This window comes from Pinus tabuliformis, chromosome 4_1, assembly GCF_031772625.1.
Source record: "Pinus tabuliformis cultivar Carrire ecotype Pingquan chromosome 4_1, CPIR1, whole genome shotgun sequence".
In the NCBI taxonomy this organism is placed as follows: Eukaryota; Viridiplantae; Streptophyta; class Pinopsida; order Pinales; family Pinaceae; genus Pinus; species Pinus tabuliformis.
The window spans coordinates 83,404,015-83,427,317 of record NC_142303.1 but is presented as its reverse complement, the minus strand read 5'-3'; the positions used below and the strand labels follow the sequence as shown (position 1 = coordinate 83,427,317).

The 23,303-nt window shown below is 38.6% G+C and overlaps 1 protein-coding gene across 1 annotated transcript in view; it reads left to right on the top strand.

The window, feature by feature from the left end:
- Nucleotides 1–2,044: 2,044 nt before the first annotated feature.
- Nucleotides 2,045–23,303, top strand: part of LOC149174295 (uncharacterized) — a 119,007-nt gene continuing 97,748 nt past the window's right edge. The window contains exons 1-2 of the mRNA XM_089419291.1: nucleotides 2,045–2,363; nucleotides 2,490–2,611. The gene's annotated coding sequence lies outside the window, so the exon portion shown is untranslated. The remainder of the gene's footprint in view (nucleotides 2,364–2,489; nucleotides 2,612–23,303) is intronic.

Here is a 23,303-nt window from a genome sequence, read left to right as displayed (position 1 = left end):
GAGGGAGATAGTGACAGAGTTGGAGGGCGGAGAGAGAGAAAGAGAGAGAGAGAGAGAGATGGGGGGGATACAAAGGGAGGTGGGAGAGAAAGGGAGAGAGAGGAAGGAAGAGAGAGAAGGAGAGAGGGAGGGAGATAGTGACAGAGTTGGAGGGCGGAGAGAGAGAGAGAGAGAGAGAGAGAGAGAGGGGAAGATAGAGAGAGGGAGGGAGAGAGAGATGGATATATATGGAGAGAGTGTGTGTATGTTTGGGGGGTGAGATAGAGAGACAAAGAAGGAGATATATAAGGAGATAGATATATAAATGGAAGGAGAAGAGAGGGAAAAAGAGAGAGACTAAGAGAGGGAGAAATAGATAGATATGGAGAGAGAGAGCGTGTGTGCGTGTTTGGGGGGGTGAGATAGAGAGACAAAGGAGAGATGGAGAGAGATAAAGATATAGATGGCAAAGAGAGAAGGGGGGGGAGAGAAAGAAGGGGGAGAGTGGGAGGGGAAGATACAATGTTAGTCATTGAAATAGTTGCATTGATTTTAGTGTAGATGTTGATTCCTAATCCTATTTGATTGTTGGCACTAGATGCATTGATTTCAGTGTAGTTGTTGATTTCTTACACTAGATACATTAATTTCAATGTAGATGTTGTTTTCTAATCCTATTTGATTGGTTGCACTAGATGCATTGATTTTAGTATAGATCTTGATTTCTAATTCTATTTGATTGCTTGCACCAGATGCATTAATTTTAGTGTAGATGTTGATTTCTAATTCTACTTGAATGCTTGCACTAGATACATTGATTTCAATGTAGATGTTGATTTCTGATTTGATGTAACTAGATGTTATTATGTACATTAATTTCAAAGTAATTAGATGAATAGTGTGCATTGGTTTCAGTGTAAGCACAAAAGAGTTATCGACGATGTACATTGATTTAAGTGTTGCGATAATTCAACCACAAATAAAATACTTAAATTTCCATCTTAAATAAAATGTTCACTTACTTGAAATGTCTACTTATTGAAACTGTAAACTATTTGTAATTGACTACATTATTATTATTCCCATTTTCCATCATTCAACATTGTTAGTCAATTTGCATTCAAATGAGGTAGTAGAAAATAACTACCATTGAAACTTACTTGGGGTTTAACACTTCATAAGTCACAATGTTCGGCTTTGGAGAAAACTACTATTAATATTGGAGAGCAAGAGAGAGAAGGCATGAGGTTTACTACAATAGCTCGAGTTAAAGATTTGAATGGTTTACGATTTCAACCGCCCTTTTCATATGATCTATATGGAAAGATGAAAAAACTAACATGTGTGACAGTAAGAATGGTAGAATAAAATAGTTTGAGATTGATCACAATGAAGACTATTTGTAAGTGACTACATCATTATTATTCACATTTATATCATTCAACACTGTTATACAGTCACTTTGCATTCAAATTTTTTATTTCATCATTTTTCATCATTCAAGATATTAAGAGTCTCTATCATCTCAACAAAATAAGGTAATTGAGCAAATTTAAAATTAAAATGACAAGATTAATCTTAAAAATATTTAACATATTTTAAATGAATATAATAATTAGATGTTTAACAAATTTTCCATGGCCACACATGAATGAAACCAACCTAGATCCATCAACTTCAGATCTATCAAGCACCGAAAATGATCAAATCTATCATTGCACCTCAACAGATTTAATCACTCTCAATGCTTGATAGTTCTGAGATTAAAATAAATTTAAATTAGTCTCTATAAATTAATAATAACATTAATCACATGAAAAGAGTTATATAGATATTTCTGTTATTTATCGAAGTTATAAGAGAAAGAATACCATTTAAATCTGCTCCGACCTCTGCATAAAGCCAAATAAGACCTCAAAAAAATTATGAGGGAAAAATAAATGTTAAACACTTTGATTTATCAGCTAGGCTAATGAAAAAGAAGAAACTCCAATTGATTACCACCGTGCTGTGGCTAGACGATGTTATGATTAGATTATATATACAGTTTTTCTCTTATAACCTTAATAATATCATGCTTCTTCCTAGCGTTCAGTTTATTTGTGGCATTTGTGATCCGATTGAACACGTCGAGAGTACCCGTTCTCTGATCCTGAGGTCATTCGCACCCTGGTGTTTAGCTACCCAACCTACGATCACATCCTCGTGCTTTGCCGCCGGTGATCTGCGAGCGGAGAGGTTCGAGGGGTTTCATCTGCGTTGTTTTCGTCAACCCGAAGGGCTTTAGAGCGAAATCTTGCTCTATTGCAGTTCTGTTTTTCTTTGAGATTATTGTTATACACTCGGAGAGTACTAAAATGTCGGCATCGCCACCTTTGTTACAGGTATGACCATGCTGTGATTCTTCCTTCATGAATTTATGAATTCCACCGAGTACCTTCCACCCTTCTTATGATTTTGCTTCCAGAGTCTTCCGAACTGGTAGCTAAGGGATTTTTGCATCAATGCAGATCTAGTTTTCCCGCAGGGAACTCGTCTCTTATTCTTAATTGTACGAGGGTGTTCGCCTTTGTTACTAGCTTGCTGCTGTGTGTAAGGATCTCTCCCGTCAAATTTACAGCTAGCCTTTCAGGTAATAATCTGTTACCGGGGTTTTGATATTTCTCCTTTTAAATTTTATATCTGACGTTTCGCACAGGATAGTCGAAGCATTGATGTTTATTAGAGGAAGAAACCGTCCTTCACCCGTACATGAAAATTACATTTTGTAGACCCTCCTTCACCCGTACATGCAAATTACATTTTGTAGATGCATTCTATGCATGCAGATGTGCAAAATCTGTGGATGACGCTTGCAAACAGCAGCCTGTTTGCCATCAAAGAGCTGATATATATGTCATATATGAGCACAAAAAGTTGCAAAATCAGTGAAAAACCGTTCTGTTTTCACAATAGTCTGTCAAGCAAATCTGTCCATGTAAGAGGGCTGCAAAATTTAGTGAAAAACCATAACAGTTTTCATCCTGTGACTCTCAAGAAATACTGTCCATGAAAAGTAATACATGAGAAATATAGTGCATCTGAACCACAAATTTGATATTAATGTTGATTTCCTAGTGCTAGTTAGACAAACACAATTTTCTACAACCGATAATTACTTTCAATGATAAATAGCATTATTTTAGCAAATTCCAGAACATCATTAAGCAATTACACTTAGGAATTTCAACTGTAAATGCAATAGAACCTGTAGAGATCATAGTAGAATAACCATAGACCACAGAATCCAATACAGTAACTGTGCATGGTTAATTACATGGCGCCTGGTTAATATCCTTGACCTGGGGAGAATATCTGCTCTTGATGATGCTACAACATCAACACTCTCCCTTTCAACGAGGGAGGCATTCTCAACCGCTCCAAGTTTGTCCCTAAAGTATACAAACTTCATCCAGGGCAGAGGCTTTGTGAGACTGTTAGCAACCTGCTCGTCCGTAGAAATGTATTGGAGCCTCACTGCGCCTTTCTGTACCATGTTTTGGATATAGTGGTACTTGATGTCAATGTGCTTTGACCTGTTACGGAAAACTGGATTTTTCGAAAGCTTCATACAACTTTGATTGTCACGATGTATCGCGGTCGGTTCCAGCACCTGATCAAACAATCATGCAAACAATTTCCGAAGCCACACTGCTTCACAACTCGCCAAATTAGCTGCAATATACTTAGTCTCTGCGGTGCTGAGTGTATAGATGTCTGCTTCCTGCTCACTCAAGATATCTTAACAGAACCCAAACTGAAGCAACATTATGATGTGCTCTTTTTGTCTTCGGTACTCCCCACCCAATCGGGAATCTGTGTATCCCTGCAGCTATACTTCACCATTTGTGACATATCTCAAACCATAACTGTCTGTTCCATGCAGATATCTCAACACATGCTTTGCTGCAATCCAATGTACATTCCTAGGTTGCACCAAGAACTAGCTCAAAGTATTTACTGCAAAGCATATATCAGGTTTGGCATTAACTAGATACATCAAGGATTTGATCAATTGTCGGTACATAGAGGGTTCCACCAAATCTGAATCAGAGTCTCTCAGCTTCTTTAGATTGGTCACCATGGGAGTGGCCGTGGACTTGTTGTCCATCATCCCAAATCTCTGAAGAATCGTAATAATATACTTCCCTTGACCGAGGAAGATCTCACCCATCTTTTGCCATACTTCTAATCCTAAGTAGTAATGCATCAAACCTAGATCCAACATCTGAACTTAGAGGTCAATTCCCTCTTACACGGATTAATGAGATTCTCTGTTCCTGTCAAAAACAAGTCATCAACATATAACAACAAGACCACAGGCCCACCTTTAACAACCTTGTAGTAAAGATTTGGATCGACATCACTCTTGGAGAAACCAAGACTCATCAAGTATCCATCAATCCGAGGCTACCAAGCTTGAGGTGCCTGCTTGAGTCTGTACAAAGCCACAATGCCTTCTTCAGTCTACAAACATGAGATTCCCTCTCATGTACCGTAAAGCCCTGAGGTTGTTTTATGTACACTTCTTCCTCAATCACTCCATTGAGAAAAACAGTCTTCACATCCATCTGATGCAATTTCCAACCCATAATAGAAGCAATAGAAATAATATAATGTACTAGGGTAATTTTGCCCCAAGGTTTCCTATAGCAACAACTTCCCCTTCTCTAGTATAACTGATTAAGTTAATACAATTGTTAAATAGTCTGCAAACATGAGATTCCCTCTCATGTACCTCAAAGCCCTGAGGTTGTTTTATGTACACTTCTTCCTCAATCACTCCATTGAGAAAAGCAGTCTTCACATCCATTTGATGCAATTTCCAACCCATAATAGAAGCAATAGAAATAATATAATGTACTAGGGTAATTTTTCCCAAGGGTTTTCTATAGCAACAACTTCCCTTCTCTAGTATAACTGATTAAGTTAATACAATTGTTAAATAGTATGTTTCCCAACGCTATAGTAACCTTAGTAGAACACCGTATTATTTAGCAACCCAACACTTTTACAAACAACATTACGTATAATCTTGACAGAGCAATGTATCTTTCAGCCATGTATTGAATTCATTAATACAATAGTAAATTGTCCATAGTAACCATGCACATATAATCCAACAAACCTTGATTAAACATTTATAAACTATTGACCATATATTCGAATTTGACAAATGTGAATACCCTAACCAGAGACTACAACTGCAAAAGTCTACTCAAATTCTGACTAGTTAAACCCTTAGACCTGTACTTGAATATGGTTTGATTGCTGTGCCAGTTTTGGCTTTCCTTCTGCTACAGGAGGTCACAATCTTAGTTTTCCTTTTGGTGTTAATTTTTCTTAGGGCTATATTGTTCTTTGCTTCAGATAATTGCATTTACTAACTTCTTCATTATTTACATATTGCATCCGTAACATCATAACATCATTAGCAATTAGGTAGAAAGAACAATATCATCAATAGTGCAACGAAACAATAAAGGAACAACAGAAGAAAAACATGCACAATAGAGACACGAAGATTTTAGGTCAGAGATCAGGGCAAAACCCCACAAGGTGGAAAACCCATCTAAATTCTTCTTCTATTGTAGAAATTTCTGTTTTCCCACCCCGGTTTTCAGTTTCTCCTTATTTCTCCCATATAGTTAAATGCCCTTTCCCATAACCATACATTTAACAAGCTGAAAAAAATAAATTTGCTGAAAACACAAATTCTGGAAATTTTACAGAATGCTGGAAATTGCATAAATAAAAATCAGCAGTAATAAACAGCCATTAAAACACATTTAAACACTGAGATTTTTGGTCAATGTGACCCTGGAAAAACCCCCTACAACTCTTGGGGAAAACCAGTTTGAGAGCTCTTCTTTATTTCTGAAAATTGCCTTTTTACAGTGAGAATTATTCAGCAAAAAATCAGCAAGCAAATTTACAACTTATCTCATTTCCCGTGCCTCACAGCAATCTGGAAATTACAGCAAACATGACAGCAATAAATGCTGTACAACCTCCGTTTTGTGTGCAGAAAAATCAGCAAACTGCTCCTCGATTTTTGTGCAAAAATCTGCCTTTCACTATGTGCTGAATCAGCTGTACAAATCTGCTCAACTGCTGCCTTGGAATGTGTGCCAAGCTGCTGTCTCCTTCTCCTCCCTGCTCAGAAATCTCTCTTGCTCTCTTGCTCTCCTTCTCCCAATCTGCTCATGAAAGAATGAATGACCTTTTCCTCCTTTAATATAACTCCAAGTGACTTTTGGGTGATCCAAGTGACTTTTGGGTGATCTCTAAATCCAATGGCTGAAATAGATTTAGATCAATGGCTGAGATTAAATGCTCATTTAAATCTCACTTTCTATTTTTTAATTCACCCCACTTTAATAAAGACCCATTTAGTCATTTATTTCCAAAGTCACTTTTCCTTTCTAATTTTTCATTTACTTTATAAAAGTTACTTTAAAATTAGACTTAGTAACTTTATCACTTAAAGTCACTTTTAAATTAAATTTAACTTTATAAAATTATAAAGTCACTTTAGGAGAAAAATTAAATTCTTTTGGACACTTTTCCCTAGGCCAAAGATCAAAGCCTAAGGGAACCACCTGTCCTCCGGTACCAAATTTCAACATCTATTAGATATTCATCAAATGTTCAATTGAGATACAAAGTACATCCATCAATCCAAAGATACATTAATCACATTAGGGCATCGAGGGCCAACTTAGTTCACAACTTTGTTTGTGAACTGACGAATATAGAGAGCTACTGCGATATTACTGTCACATGAAACAACATCCATGTCATGGAGTTGAGTCATCATCATCATGCATTGCCACATCCATCATTGAGGCATTGGCCATATTAGGTCACCCTCTTGCAACTAGGTCATCATATATCTCACTGTCATAATATCATGGATCATAGTCAAATGTATCATAATAGACCTTTGTCAACATAAAGCAAGGTTACTGCCAACAATATTATTACCATCTAGGTCACTGTATCATAGAAGATTTCTGACATATGTTTTGTCATATGTGCTTCAAGATCTTTTGTCACATGACTAGAGTAAGGTCTCTATCTCCTACGTAACATGGTCAACTCTTAGGTAAGATTATTGTGATGTATAAGAATAAATTACTAGGTTACTATCTTCTGTCATGTGTCTCTATATTCATTAACATCTAGTATCATCATGTCTCATTGCTGTTAAGAGAATGTATCCGAAACAATGTCACATAAGAGTAAGTGTACTGTATGAATTAGAGGCAATGACATATCTAAGTTTCTATCACATAATGCAGAATAGTAACAAGACATATGTATATAATCTACAATTAGTGAGCCTAGAAATTAGTATACCCTACGTGATTCATAGTTACAAAGATATATGAGATCATGCGAGCCATAAAGGACTTTGAATATAACTTTAAATCAAGATACAACCCTGAACATATGAAATTACATAAGGGCCTACGATGTAGGAGTATTGACCTACGAAGTTGCAGTATAGATATACGAAATTGCAATATAATGTTGCTATATGAATTTGCAGTGGAGACATACAAAGATGTGGTTATATGAGACCATGCGAATGAGGCATAGATCATACAGACCATACGAAATAGCTATAAATACCAACCACACAAATTAAATAACACTACGGAGATCACACAAAGATTTTGATCACAGTCTCAGAAGTCACCAATTAAAGCATGCTGAGGTAGACGAAATAACTCACAGAAATGATGCGAAGTATGTCCCAGTGACAACCATAAAAAATACGAGCTTTTCATAAAGGACAGTAATGTAAGCGAGTCACTGGTGATTGAACCACTGAACTTCAGAAAGATAATCCAGAATGCGAGCTTTAGATATGGCATCATATGTGAGACACAGGGATGAAAACAGACCACAACCTCAGAACCTTAGTCATGCGGATCAGGGAGCCTTAGAAAAGTGAGGAACAAATGCGAGGACATATCCACAAAGAACAAAGCTTATCCATACGAGCCGTGAGCCACAAAAACATTAGAAGAATATCGAACAAATCTCTTGCCGAGATGGTGAAGCATTGATGATAATATATAGTAGATAATCTAAGTGAAGGGTCCTGAATAATGGGGCTAGCCGACATGATTCATAAGAGATCCTACCTATAATTTTAGGAGGGAAATAATTGAATTTAAATGACTCATAATGATATTTCCTTTGATCATATTAATTTATAATTCTTTTAACCAAAATGAATCTTGCTTGGTGTTCACTAGGCTTTCCTTGGGGCTTAGGGTTTCCCTTTGGGAAAATTCGTCCTGAAGCTGCCCAAATTTCAACATTTGGTTTCAAGATCACGCTTCAGAGGATCAACTTCGGCCCATTTATTGTTTCAAGATCCAAATTGTAGGAGGGATTCAGTTATAGGCAAATTCTTCTTGCAACTGTTTCAAGGTTTTGGTCCTCTTTCTATTACAGTAATCGAGCTACAAGACGGTCGTGGATTGCAAAAGAAATGCGGGTCTATGCAAAGATACTATTCCACAAGCCTGAATTCGGGTTGCCCAAAATTATAGTGACTTAGCCTCGAGTCTCTTCTAGCCATAGACAAAAAATATTAAACCCCAAAACAAAACCATCGTCCCTCAGCAGAGGCTTTTGAAACCCTCTGTATGCTTTGATCCCTTCAAAAGGTCAATCCCTCGCTATAGGATGCCCATGCAAGGGTATTTTCTAACTCAATTTTCACGCAAATGTAACCTCCAACTACAAGATGCCCTTGCGAGGGTGTCTCTTAGCCCAACCTTCACAAAATTTTGATCAATCCAAGAATTCACCCACCAAGATCCTCGTTCTGTCTCCAAAACATAAATCAAATTGTCATAGAGCTCCTACAAATTTCGCCGCCTTAATTGAATGGGTTCCTATGGCTAGAACAAGAGAAAGAACAAGGATAAACTTCGTTGCCTTCCAAATGGTATTCTTGTTCCAGAATAGAATGAAGAAAGATAGAATTGTGTCAACTAGAGTGGAAACTTTCACCACCGAAATTGACAAGGAGAAAGGGATCTTAAAACCCTCAGAGCAATTACTTTCCATGGGTTTCAACAATGCGAGGAGTTGTGTGTGCAACCCCTAATTTGGCTCCAGTCGACCCAGTTTTGCCCATTGTTGCCCCAACATTGGAAAAATTGGGGTTTTACCCCTTTAACAAGACGATAGCCTACGAGGCCAGATAGGATATTATAGTATTATGTCCTCCGTAAGCCCTCAATTTGGAGAGGATATTATAGTTCCTGAATGATGGGGCTATGATTCATAAGAGATCTTGCCTATAATTTTAGGAGGGAAATAATTGAATTTAAATGACTCATAATGATATTTCCTTTGATCATATTAATTTATAATTCTTTTAACCAAAATGAATCTTGCTTGGTGTTCACTAGGCTTTCCTTGGGGCTTAGAGTTTCCCTTTGGGAAAATTTGTCCTGAAGCTGCCCAAGTTTCAACATTTGGTTTCAAGATCACGCTTCAGAGCATCAACTTCGGGCCATTTATTGTTTCAAGATCCAAATTGTAGGAGGGGTTCAGTTATAGGCAAATTCTTCTTGCAACTGTTTCAAGGTTTTGGTCCTCTTTCTATTATAGTAATTGAGCCACAAGACAGTCGCGATTTGCAAATGAAATGCGGGCCTGTGCAAAGATACTATTCCACAAGCCTGAATTCGGGTTGCCCAAAATTATAGTGTCTTAGCCTCGAGTCTCTTCTAGCCATAGACAAAAAATATTAAACCCCAAAACAAAACCATCGTCCCTTAGTAGAGGCTTTTGAAACCCTCTGTATGCTTCAATCCCTTCAAAAGGTCAATCCCTCGCTATAGGATGCCCATGCAAGGGTATTTTCTAACTCAATTTTCATGCAAATGTAACCTCCAGCTATAGGATGCCCTTGCGAGGGTGTCTCTTAGCCCAACCTTCACAAAATTTTGATCAATCCAGGAATTCACCCACCGGGATCCTTGTTTTGTCTCCAAAACATAAATCAAACTGTCACAGAGCTTCTACAAATTTCGTCGCCTTAATTGAATGGGTTCCTATGGCCAGAACAAGAATAAACTTCATTGCCTTCCAAATGGTATTCTTGTGCCAGAATAGAATGAAGAAAGATAGAATTGTGTCAAATAGAGTGAAACTTTCACCACCGAAATTGACAAGGAGAAAGGGATCTTAAAACCCTCAGAGCAATTACTCAAGAACAAATGAATTGATCCACACTTGATGCTCCTCCTTTGATCTCAACCCTCTTCTATTTATAGATTTTCCATGGGTTTCAACAATGCGAGGAGTTGTGTGTGCAACCCATAATTTGGCTCTAGTCGACCCAGTGTTGCCCATTGTTGCCCCAACATTGGAAAAATTGGGTTTTTACCCCTTTAACAAGACTATAGCCTATGAGGTCGGATAGGCTATTATAGTATTATGTCATCCGTAAGCCCTTAATTTGGAGAGGACATTATAGTTCCCCCTTCCCGAAATTGCTTGCCCTCAAGCAATTACAAACTTGGGTGTTGTAAAATTTGTTCTCCTTCCCAAGTGACATCCTCCTCTGGTAAATTATTCCATTTAATAAGGTATCTTGGAATTACTTAGCTTAACTTCTTTTCTTGTATGATCATGATTGTTTCTCGAATCAATTATAGTTGTCCCTCTTCGTCTAATGGTGGCAATTCAATAGAGGTGGTGACCTGCTATCCCACAACGTTCTTGAGACGTGACACGTGGAAGACGTAATGGATTATGTTATCGCTCAATAATTCTAACTCATACGCCACTTTGCCAATCCTTCAGAGAACTTTGTAAGGTCCATAAAACCTTGGTTTTAGCTTTTTTGCACCACTTTGCTTGAGTGTAGATTGTCTATAGTCTACAATCTCAAGAAAACAAGGTCTTCTACCTCAAAAATTCATTCTATTCGATGCTGGTCTGCATACATATTTTGTCGATTTTAAGCAACCTGCATGTTTTCCTTGAGTATCCTGAGAATGTCCTGACTCTCTTGTATCCAGTCTTTAGCAACAAGTGCCTTGCTGTCTCCAAAGATCTTGTCGATAAAGGATGGTGCATCATATCCATATAATACTTTGAAAGGTGTCATTCCAATGGATAAATGATGAGTGGTGTTGTAGCAATGATCCCCAAGGTACAACCATTTGATCCATGCTTTTTGCTGACCCGTGACCCGTCACATAGTTACGCAAGTACACTTTAATCCACTTATTCACGATTTCTGTCTACCCATCTGTTTGTGTGTGATAACTAGTGCTAGGGGTTAATTCTATCCCCACTAGCTTGAAGAGCTCCAACCTGAATGCACCCATAAACCCGCTGTCCTAATCATTGACTATATTTTTAGGTAGTCCGTGAAGTTTGAAGATTTGTTTGAAGAAGAGTTCTGCTACTTTTTTGTCTGAATAGTCTGTTGAGATTGTAAAGAAGTGCGCGACTGTCATCAACTTATCCACCACAATATAGATACATTCTTTGCCTTGCGTTTTGGGTAGCCCTGTGATGTAGTCCATTGAGATGCTCTCCCATTTTTGTTCTGGAATTGGTAGAGGTTGGAGAAGACCTGCAGGATGTGTATGCTCAACCTTATTCTTTTGGCATGTCATGCATTCCTTGACGTATTTCATCACATCGTCCTTGAGGCCTTTCCATGAAAATTGTCCCCTAATTTGTTGGTAGGTTTTGAAGAACCCTTGGTGTCCAGTTGATGAAATGTCATGCGTAACCTTCAAAATCTTCTCGTGTGTGGATTCAGGAACCAAGTATATCCTGTCTTTATAATAAATAATATCATTGATTATTTTATACCTGTCATCCTATATGAGTTTGTCAATCAGTGCACTAGCAAACTGGTTTTTGGCATATTTTGCTGAGAGGTGTGCCTTCTAGTCTTTTGCATGCTCCATGAGGGAACATGCTGCTAGTTTCCTGGAGGGTGCGTCACCCATGCTATTCTTCTTTCCCTTCACATACTCAATATCAAAATCATAAGCTTGGACCTTACTTATGCATTTTTGCTGACGTTCATTTAGGTCTTTTTTTGTAGCATAAAAACTATCGCTGAAGCGAGAAAGACTGATAGCTTGAAGACTTGAATGTAAAAATACACACAGGTATTTAATAATAATAATTTATTAATATATAAATTGTATAAGATGATTTGAATGTTACAATGAGGCCCTGCTTTTATACCTCAGTAGGTGACCTTTCGTGAATGGGCATGTCTTTTAGACATGCCTTTTCAGTTAACTTAATGACTATTTAACCAAACTAATATTTGATTATTTAATATTTATATTTATTTTATGTATTTAATTGTTATGAATTATATTCATAACATAGCCCCTTCCTTCAGAAGCTTTGTCCTCAAAGCTATATTGTTGGCAATTGTCTTTGCGGTGGTTGTCGTTTTGGCATATGTGAGGCGGAAGGTCTTTGGTGGCTCAGTGTCTATAATTCACTAATAACTCTATTTTTGAGTCCAAGGTTGTCTTCTTTTGTTCCCGTCTCTCTTTTTTTTTTAATAATAATAATAATATTTTTTTTTAATAAGTTCAATTTTTTTTTTTTAATAACTCATTTTTTTTGTTTTTTGTTTTGATAATACTATATTTTTATTTTATTTTTTTGATTTATTATTATTATTTTTAAAAAATAATATATATATATATATATATATATAAAATTATATTAATGATATATATTTTTTTAACATATAATTTTTTTTGTTTTTTGTTGTTCGTGTTCTATAATAATAATTTTTTTGTAATTATATAACAACATATATATAATAAAGTTATATATGTTTATATATATGGTTAAGAAACGTGACGGTCGCGGAGAATATTGGGCGTGATGGTCGAGGGGTCAAACGAACAAAACAAAAAAATGGTGAAATGAATGGTAGTGGGAAAAGACGAGATTGACCAAGGAGTCTGGTGGTGAACCTGCACTAGGTATGATACAATACAGGAGAGTGTCGGCAGAACACGTTGTTATAATGCAGGTTCATAACACCATTAGGAATCGACGCCTGAACCCACCTCACTTCTGTTGACCCTTGCACCGGCTACAATGCTTGGGGGTAGAGGAGACGTCAATTTTTTTTTTTTTTTTTTTTAAATGTCGGGACAGGTATATGCAGAGAAGTGTGGTCCCGGGGCACAATAGCGAGGGGATGGTTTTCTGCATACCAAGCAACATGGACTTGCTGTCGGGTTTTCTGCATACCAAGCTGTAGGCAATTTACAACAGGGGTGTGGTTTGCCGCAGAGGCAGTAGATCGGAGCGAGGGTGTGTGGTTAGGCGGATATGGCAGCATGGACAGGTCGAAAAGCCAGCGGAAACACAGCGGCGGGGATCCGTTGAGTGACGAAGGACGCGGAGATATAAACATTGTTGCTGTTTCAGGATCAAAGATGAGTTCCCAGGAAGGCCAGTAATGCAGGTCTTGCTTTAAACTGAAGACATTTGGCTTGCAAGTCAACTGTATGGTCTTCACACGGACGAATGCCTCATTCTCCAATTCTTTTATCACACCTACAAATGTTTGCAGATCTGGGGTTCCCTTTTCATTAACTTCAACAATCCACTCGCAAGTATACAGTCCATATCTCTGAACAGGACTGCCACAAAATGCATGTGAAACATAAACCCCATGCCCTTGCTTATTATCTCGCTTCTGATGTTTGATTGCTGGAACAGCCTTCAGGAACGGTTCAAAATTTAGAAATTTGGCCCTACTCTTTTCATCAGGCCAAAGTGCCTGCGCAATTACTATAGCTTCATTCTCCTTCCCTTCTTTGACTAAGTGGTATATTACATCGGAATAAACAGGACCTGCTGAAAGGCCATATTCTTTCATTTCCCTAACAAGATCCTTTACCATGTCGATGTCACCTGCCTTTGCATATGCCTCCATAAACAAACCATATATAGGAGGACTGGGATGAATCTTCATTCTTTGCATCTTTTTAAATATTTCAAAAGCAGTATCAAGATTGCCAGCGTCATAGAGAGCTTTCATGAGAGTGTTGAAAGTTATGACATTCGGGAAAACTTGTTCTTTTACCATTTCACTATACATTTATGTCAATTTCTTATATTGCTTGCCCTTGGCAAGAGCACCAATCATGTATTCTTTTGTCTTTCTCTTCTTGGACGATAACTCCATTTCTTGGTCTGAATTCAAATTCCTCTCTTCTCTACTGAGCACTTGCACTATATCCTCTTGTATAGATTCTATATCTCCAAAAACCTGTTTTTCTCAGGAGTCATTGATGGCAGATTTTCATCGGCATATTTTTCATTGTTATGATATTGTACATCTCCTTGTTTCTTAAGATAGTCCTCATCTTGATCTTGTTTCGTTTCTTCACTGTAGCTATCAACTTCCTTATTATCGATTTCCCTTTGACATGCTTTAATTTCTGCATATGATTTTTCTAAACGCTGAAATGCTTCTTGGATTTCATTAAACTGCGCAACGCATTCAGGACGTGAACGTAATGGCACATTGTGCTGCGAACAACGTTCGAAGACCCGCATGATTATATTGTGTGCCATGGCTCCGATACCACTGTAGCATAAAAACTATTGCTGAAGCGAGAAAGACTGATAGCTTGAAGACTTGAATGTAAAAATACACACAGGTATTTAATAATAATAATTTATTAATATATAAATTGTAAAAGATGTATAAGATGATTTGAATGTTACAATGAGACCCTGCTTTTATACCTCAACAGATGACCTTTTGTGAATGGCCATGTCTTTTAGACATGCCTTTTCACTTAACTTAATGACTATTTAACTTAACTAATATTTGATTATTTAATATTTATATTTATTTTATTTATTTAATTGTTATGAATTATATTCATAACATTTTTGTTCCAAGAAATGACACTAGCTGTTGTGGTTTGTCTTGACTACGAACCTATTCCTCACCAAATGTTGTCTGAAATTTTGCCAAAGTGTGCATGATAGCGAACATCTCCTTATCCTATATGGAGTAAAGTCTCTCCGTATCTTGGAGCTTTCAACTTTTGAATGCAATGGGATGGCCCTTTTGCATTAAGACAACCCTTATTCCTTCGTCTGATGAATCATATTCTAATACAAAGGGTTGACTAAAGTTGGTGAGGGCCAAGACTAGACATGAGCTCATTACTTCTTTGAGCTTGTTGAACGTCTTGTGTTATTCCTTCGTCGACCTGAATGCTCCCTTCTTTGTCAAATCTGTTAACGACGCGCTTAATTGAGAGAACCCCTTGACAAATCTCCAATAATAGTTGCAAATCGCAAAAAATCCTTGTAACTCAGTCAGATTCTTAGGTGTTGGCCAATCTAATATTGCCTGAATCTTCTCTTGATGGATTTGTACTCCTTTTGCACTGATTATATGTCCCACATAAAGAATTTTCGTCATTCCAAACTTGCATTTTGATGGCTTGGTATAGAGTGACTGCTCCTACCTCATGCTTAAAATTTCATCTAGATGCCCCAAGTGATCATCCCATGTCTCGTTGTATATGAGAAGGTCGTCAAAGAACACTAGTAAGAACTTCCTTCACTGTTTATTAAAAATACTATTCATGCAAGATTGGAAAGTGGCGGGAGCGTTGGTTGGACCAAATGGCATGACCAAAAACTCAAAGTGTCCATAGTGGCATCGAAAGGTTATTTTTGGCACGTCTTGCTCTCAAACATGGATTTGATGATACCCTAATCGTAGGTCAATCTTTGAAAAGTATACTACTGCATATAGCTCATCTAGTAACTCATCGATTCTGGGAATAGGGTACCTATTCTTGATGCCTTTTTTTGTTGAGCGCTCGGTAATCAATACACATTCTCCACCTACCATCCTTCTTTTTCACCAAAACCACTGGTGAGGCAAATGGACTTGAGCTGGGTCTGATGTGTCCCATCGCTAACAATTCTTGTATGGTCTTTTCTATCTCGTCCTTAAATTTCTTTAAGAGTCGATATGGTGTGGTGATTATTGGTTTGGCCCCTTCTTCCAGTTCTATGGTATGTTCAAATCCTCTTTTAGTAGGCAATCCTGGGGAAATATCACGAAATACCTGACCATGTATTAAAATTGGCAACTAGGGCCAAAATCCATGTGGGTCTACTTATTTATGGCAGCTGATATTTTTCTTGGATTCCTCTCGACGAGAGGTGTAGGATTGATCTAAAGATCATCCAATTTCGATATATGTATTTATGGAGCTATGAATTTATTTTTGTTGTGGGACAATTCGTCAAGGTCGGCGAACAACCAAATTGCCCTCACTTATCTTCAACGTAGCACTATAAATAGAAGAGGTTTGCAAGTCATTTGAGATACACACACTCAACCAATGTTACTTGGGAGCGGGAGCGACCATTTTCAGAAGCTCCCGGTTTGGGAGCGAATCCCGGAGCGATTTTTTAAAAATATATATATTTTTTATATTTTTTAATTTTTGATACATATATGTCAACAAAAACATGTAGAATGATGAATTAGATATAAAAAACATAAAAAAGCATAGATTGAACCATATAACAACAATCATCTAGAAGTTATAATCTTCATCAACCACGTCCGCAAGTTAGCAACATAGTAACATACAACATATTGAGTCTCATGATTCATCAATCTTAAAGTTTCAAGCTTTCAAAATTCAATATATAACATTTATCATCATTGATCACCAAAGTTGTACTTGTAAGCTAAGTGTAACCATTACAACAAATAATATCTAACATGAAATGAAATGTTATAAAATGAAATGAAATGAAACAACTTTCAACTTTCATGAAGCATCATATTCATAATTCATTACTAATGAGTTATAATTGCCAACTTCAAACTTAAATTGTCATATATTGTTTAAAAAAATATCATAATAAATATGAAAGAGTCAATAGTTATAAAAGCTACTAGAAACTAGAAAAGAGAAGTAAATCTATTATCTATTTCTTATGCTTGGGCCTCTTGCCACCACGAGAAATGTCTAATTTTTTAGTCTTGTTGCAAAATCAGGATCTTTGTCATTAATATCACCCTCCAAGCATTAATATCCAGAGGTATCTTTTTCATTACCTTTGTATCTGTATAGGGATCTTTGTCATTAATATCACCCTCTAAGCATTAACATAAGATAGAAAAAGCATAGCATGTCAAGTCAAGATTTTGTTTGAGTGATGCGTACATTTTTAGAAGGGTCATGATAGAGGAGTTCGACAACCAATGTCACTAACATCAAGGTACATAGAGGGATTGGTACTCTTGATTAAATATGAGTTCCATACCCTAATACATGACAAAATTCAATGGAAACATTGCAATCCCCCAATCCTGAAATCCTGAAAAACTGATAAGTCTGCTGGATTTTGAATGAAATCTAAAATTCTACTTTCTCCATATGAAATCCAATGAGGACGAAACCACTCTCAAACATCCTGAGTCATTTCATGGTAATGTTAAAAATTTAAGTAAAAGTGAAGTTGCCCCACTCAAAAACTATTTGTTTCTTTCAAAAAAAATTGCATTTCGAACATTACTACAAAAAAAAAAATGCAAAAAAGGCAAAACGCTCCCGAAAACGCTCCCGAAAAGGCAGGGAGCGAATTTTTTTTAGGGAGCGCGCTCCCTTTTCGGGAGCGATTTCGGGAGCGCGCTCCCGACCCGCTCCCGAGTCGCTCCCGCCCGGAGCGCGGATCGGGAGCGGGAGCGAGGGGGGGGGGGGGGCGCTCCCCGCAACACTGCACTCAACTATTGTGATCTCTTCCTCTCCACTCGTTTGGGTTTTGGTGGAAGGAGAAGTCACCAAGAGTATACGCTGCCCGAGAGGAGATGCCCTAGATCCTTTACGCTGTCCTAATGAAGCTCTATCGTTGCCTTAATGAAGAATCCTCTATGCTGCCCTAACAGTAATGAAGAAGCCTCCAAATGCAGTCAATAAAGAAGCCCTAATGAAGAAGACTCGTAATGCTGTCATGGAGGCACAAGGAGGAGCAGACTACTTATGTTTTAGGGCCGCAGGTTAGGGTTGATTCCAGCGAAGGAGAAGAGGCTGCGTTTGGGTCTCTTTGTGACTGTTTGGATGCCAAGTAAACCTTGTAGGAAGGCCGAGTTTCTTAGGGTATTTTCTGAGCAAGTTAGGATCCATTTTGGGGCAACAAATACAAGGAAAGAGTTCAGACTTCTCTGCCTAGCCGCAGCAAGCCAAGAAGAGAACAACGAAGAGTTAGGAGGCTATTTCAGGAGGCCGAGGAGCTGTTGAAGAGGGCCGCAACCCATATCTTGGAGGCTGAGAGGCAGGGGGATTGTTTTAGGGTGGTTGGGTGAAGGAATAGCCCTTAGAAGGGCTGCTGCAGCTAAGGGACAGCTTGCTGTAGCAAGCCGCAGTGGATAAGAGGAGGCTGAAGGGTGGAATGGGGTTGGAACAGCCCAACATTGCAACCAAGGCTTTCCTCCCCTCTTAGAAAGGCAGCCGCAGTTGAGGAGGGCTATTCTGGCCACATTTTGAAGGCTGTCAGGACTGCTGTTAGAGTGCCCTAACCAGTCCAGCAATGCAACAAACACAGAGCCCTAAAACATTGAACTGATATATGCTTTTTGGAGCAACATTTGATGTTTGTTGGGTCTATGTTCAGTGACCTTGCTGGAGCTCCATCATTGTTAGAAACCAGATTGATGAGCTGATCATGTATGAAGGTGCAGGCTTCCTTGTGAGCAACAGAGTATAAGCTGCTACAGGAAAACTGTGTGTTAGGCCGCAGGCCATAACACCACAGTCAATATTTCGTATGGATATTTTGAAGGTTCAGATCATGGAGCTGTCATACTATTAACCTGTAGAAGACTGTATAATGCTGCTGCAATATGATATGGACAAAACTACTGTCATGGATTGGTATAATTGCATTGAGGATTAGTCAGCTAGCCAGGTGCAGCTTAGTGTAATGAAGTGAAGCATGAATGATGCAGTATAGTGCAACATGGTGCAGCATAGTGATAATGAAGTGCAACATGGTGCAGCACAGTGATGATGGATGCAGTATGATGAGTGCAGCATAGTGTAATGAAGTGCAACACAGTGATGGGTGCGGCAAAGTGATGGGTACAACATGGTGATGGAATCACCTATGTTTAGATCTGCTACCTCATGTGTCATCTTCTTGGAGAAGATCTCTGCTCTTATTTTGACAAGTCAAAATGTTGACTTCTGATGTATATGTACTATCTCTCTCTGTGCTGAACTATTGAAGAACATAAGAATAATTGATCAAGGGTTTCTCCACATTGGGGTTTGTCCCTGTCTAGCGCCACATATTGTGTACTCTTGTCTTGGCTTGTCTTCTGCGATTTATGTTTATGTTCGATCTGATTTTTACTATCATGCTAAATGTGATTGCTAATCTGGAATTGATATTAAGCTGATATGGAAAATTGAAGTAAATTTGCTCTCAGCATAGAACATACCTAAAATTAACATGGTATTGGAGCTGAGGTGAAGACAAAGCCCAAGCAAGAGTGAAAGAGCAATCACTAAAGACGATTGGAAAAGACGAAAAGGCTCAGTGGGCTCCTCAATGAAGGATAAAATCCCGGAGCCTTCATAAAATGCACCATTCACAAAGAGCAAGTACACTTAGGGTGGAAGGAAGAAAGGCAGATGCCTTGCTTAGAATAAGTTTGACCATTATGCGAAGGAGTGTCCGAATAGAAGGGACACATCACTTGATGATGATCACAATCATTCCTGGGGCATCTTCAATGATCAAAGGAATGACAGGTACAACGACAAAGGAAAAAGAAATGCAGGTCATCAGGGAAATGGCCAACTCTTCAAGAAAGCAAGGATCTCTAGGATACTTTGGTAAAGTGGTATATTGATAGTGGTGCTTCAAGGCACTTCACCAGATACAGGGAAGCTCTCTCCAATCTGAGAGAGAAGGAAACAATCTTGGAGATTATTCTTGGAAATGATGCCACCTATCCCGGAAAGGAAGTAGGGAATGCTACCCTTCAATTGAATGGGGGTAGCACGATTCATTTACAAGAAGTTCTTTATGTACCTGATCTCAAGAAGAACTTGGTGTCCATTTCGGCAATGGAAGTCAAAGGTTTCAAGGTGGCATTCATCGATGGAAAGGTACGTGTTTGGAAAAAGAATTTTAAAAGATACTTTTACTCATGGGTTTAGGGTTGGCAATTTGTATCAAAGTTGCAGGAAGTCCAATGGAGACCATGTCGTGTGTCACCTCTTCTATGGCATTGGAGGTCTGCCCCTCTTCATTATGGGGCCCTACCCAATGTAAGACAGATGGTGACAGGGATGCCTGAATTCAAAGAAGAGTAGGAAGGTACATGTTCGAGATGTACCGAAGGAAATCGTATAAGGGAACCATTCCCCTCATGTTATAACAAGACCACAAATGTGGATCAACCCGATGGGTTTGTGATTCATGTTCGGGAATCTCATGTATGCAGGTTGAGGAAAGCTCTCTATGGCTTGAAGCAAGCACCCTGGGCTTGGTAAGAGAGGATTGATAGACCTCTCATATTGGTACCCTATGAGGACGACCTCTTTCTGACAGGTGCAAACCCTCTCATTTACAAAAGTAAGAGGGAGTTGGATTCCGGATTTGGAATGGTGAATTGCAAGCCCGTGACTACCTCGATGAAGCCTAACTTTAAGAAGTTATGCGGTAGTGATACCGGACCTGATTTAGGAAATGCCTCTGGGTTTCGTCAACTCATAATAGCATTAATGTTCTTGGTGAACTGCTGTTCGGATATATGTTTTGCAGTTAGCATGTTGAGCTCATATATGGTTGAGCCTTACTGGATTGGTGCCAAGAATCTTTTGAGATATCTTCAGGGCACAATCCCTCATGGATTGAGATAATTGTCGGAAATGTGAAGCTGCATGATCATTCTGATGTTGATTAGATAGGTAGTGTGGAGGATCACAAGAGCAATTATGGGTGTTGGTTCTGCGTCGATATCCTGGATGAGCAGGAAGCAAAAGTCGGTTGTTTTGAGCACCGATGAGGCTGGATACATAGTTGTGAGTATGGCCTCCTGTGAAGCTGTCTGGTTGTGGAAGCTCTTCTATGAGTTGTTTGGACGCGTGCTGGATACCATCGTAATCTACTGTGACAACCAAAGGAGGATTCGATTGTTGATGAATCCCGTGTTCTATGGTCGCTCCAAGTATACAGACATTAGTTACCACTTTATCTGGGATATGGTACAACGGGGAGCAAGAAGGCTCCATCACTCTGGGACTGATGTGCAGGTCGCCGATATTCAGATGAAGCCCTTGGGAAAGGTCAAATTCTTGACTTTCCGAGAACGACTAGGAGTCGTGGAGAGACTCTCTCCTGAAGGTCCAGTATAATATGGACATTGAGCTCTGGGAGTTCCGGGGGCTTGGGGGTACTTCTTGGAGCGATGAGCAACCATAGGGTCAGTGGTTCAACCTTCCCCTAGTGGTCTGCTATGTAGGCGGGATGAGTGGTTCATCCTTCTGTTGCCGAGATACAATCATAGGGTGAGTGGTTCAACCTTCCCCTAGTGATTTGTTGTATACAGGGTGAGTGGTTTAGCCTTCCCCTGGGATACCCCATGCGACATGTAGGCAAGATGAGTGGTTCATCCTTCTCCTGCTGAGACAGCCTACCCATGCAATCTGGGACTCATGGGAAGTACCTCCCATTTGGCCAATGAGTAGGGAAATGAGGATAAGGACCATAGTAGTACCGATGGATGCATCATGTATTTACCGTACCCCCTATGCTAGGATGACATTGATTTGGGATCAATTGGAACTGAGACATTGATCTGGGATCAATTGGAACTGACTTCGGGTTAGTAAGAGTGGTATGAGACGCTCTCTTTATTTGGAACTGACTTCGGGTCAGTAAGAGTGATATAACTCACTCTTGTTTGGAACTGATTTCAGATCAGTAAGAGTGGTATGACACACTCTCTTCATTCGGATTGACTTCAGGTCAGTAAGAGAGCTATTAGACACTCTCTTTTATTTGGGACTGACTTCAGGTCAGTAGAGGATGGTATGATACATTCTCAATTACTTCCTCTTCTTCATAGTTTAGTAGAGCAGAGCAGAGCAGTGCAGGGCACTAACGGCAGAGATAATACAGATTGGCAGATGGATTAACAGATGGAGTTCTCCTTAGTTGAGAGGGAGTATTAAAATTGGCAACTAGGGCCAAAATCCATGTGGGTCTACTTATTTATGGCAGTTGATATTTTTCTTGGATTCCTCTCGACAAGAGGTGTAGGATTGATCTAAATGTTGAAATTTGGTACCGGAGGACAGGTGGTTCCCTAAGGCTTTGATCTTTGGCCTAGAGAAAAGTGTCCAAAAGAATTTAATTTTTCTCCTAAAGTGCCTTTGTAATTTTTATAAAGTCAAATCTAATTTAAAAGTGACTTTAAGTGATAAAGTTACTAAAGTCTAATTTTAAAGTGACTTTATTAAAGTCAATGAAAAATTAGAAAGGAAAAGTGACTTTGGAAATAAATGACTAAGTGGGTCTTTATTAAAGTGGGGTGAATTAAAAAATAGAAAGTGAGATTTAAATGAGCATTTAATCTCAACTTTAGATCTCAATCTATTTCAGCCATTGGATTTAGGGATCACCAAAAAGTCACTTAGGGTTAGATTAAGGGAGGAAAAGGAGAAAAAGGTCATTCATTCTTTCATGAGCAGATTGAGAGCAAGAGAGCAAGGGAGATTTCTGGACAGGGAGGAGAAGGAGACAGCAGCTTGGCACACATTCCAAGGCAGTAGTTTAGCAAATCCATACAGCTGAGTTAGCACAAAGTGAAAGGCAGATTTTGGCGCGATTTTCTAGAAATCTGTACAGTTGTTTGCACAGAAATCGAGGAGAAGTTTGCACAGAAATCGAGGAGCAGTTTGCTGGCACATTTTCCAAGGAAATCCGTACAGCGTATTGCTGTTTTTATGCACGCAAATTGAGGTCTGTACAACATATTTATTGCAGGCCATACAACAGCATTTAAGGATGAAAGTGGGCATGAAAATCAAGGAGGCCATACAACATTTATTGCTGTTTGCTAGTATTTTCCAGTTGGCTATGAGGAACGGAAAATGAGATAAGTTGTAAAATTTGCATGCTGATTTTTTGCTGAATATTTCTCACTGTAAAAGCATTTTTCAGAAATAAGAAAG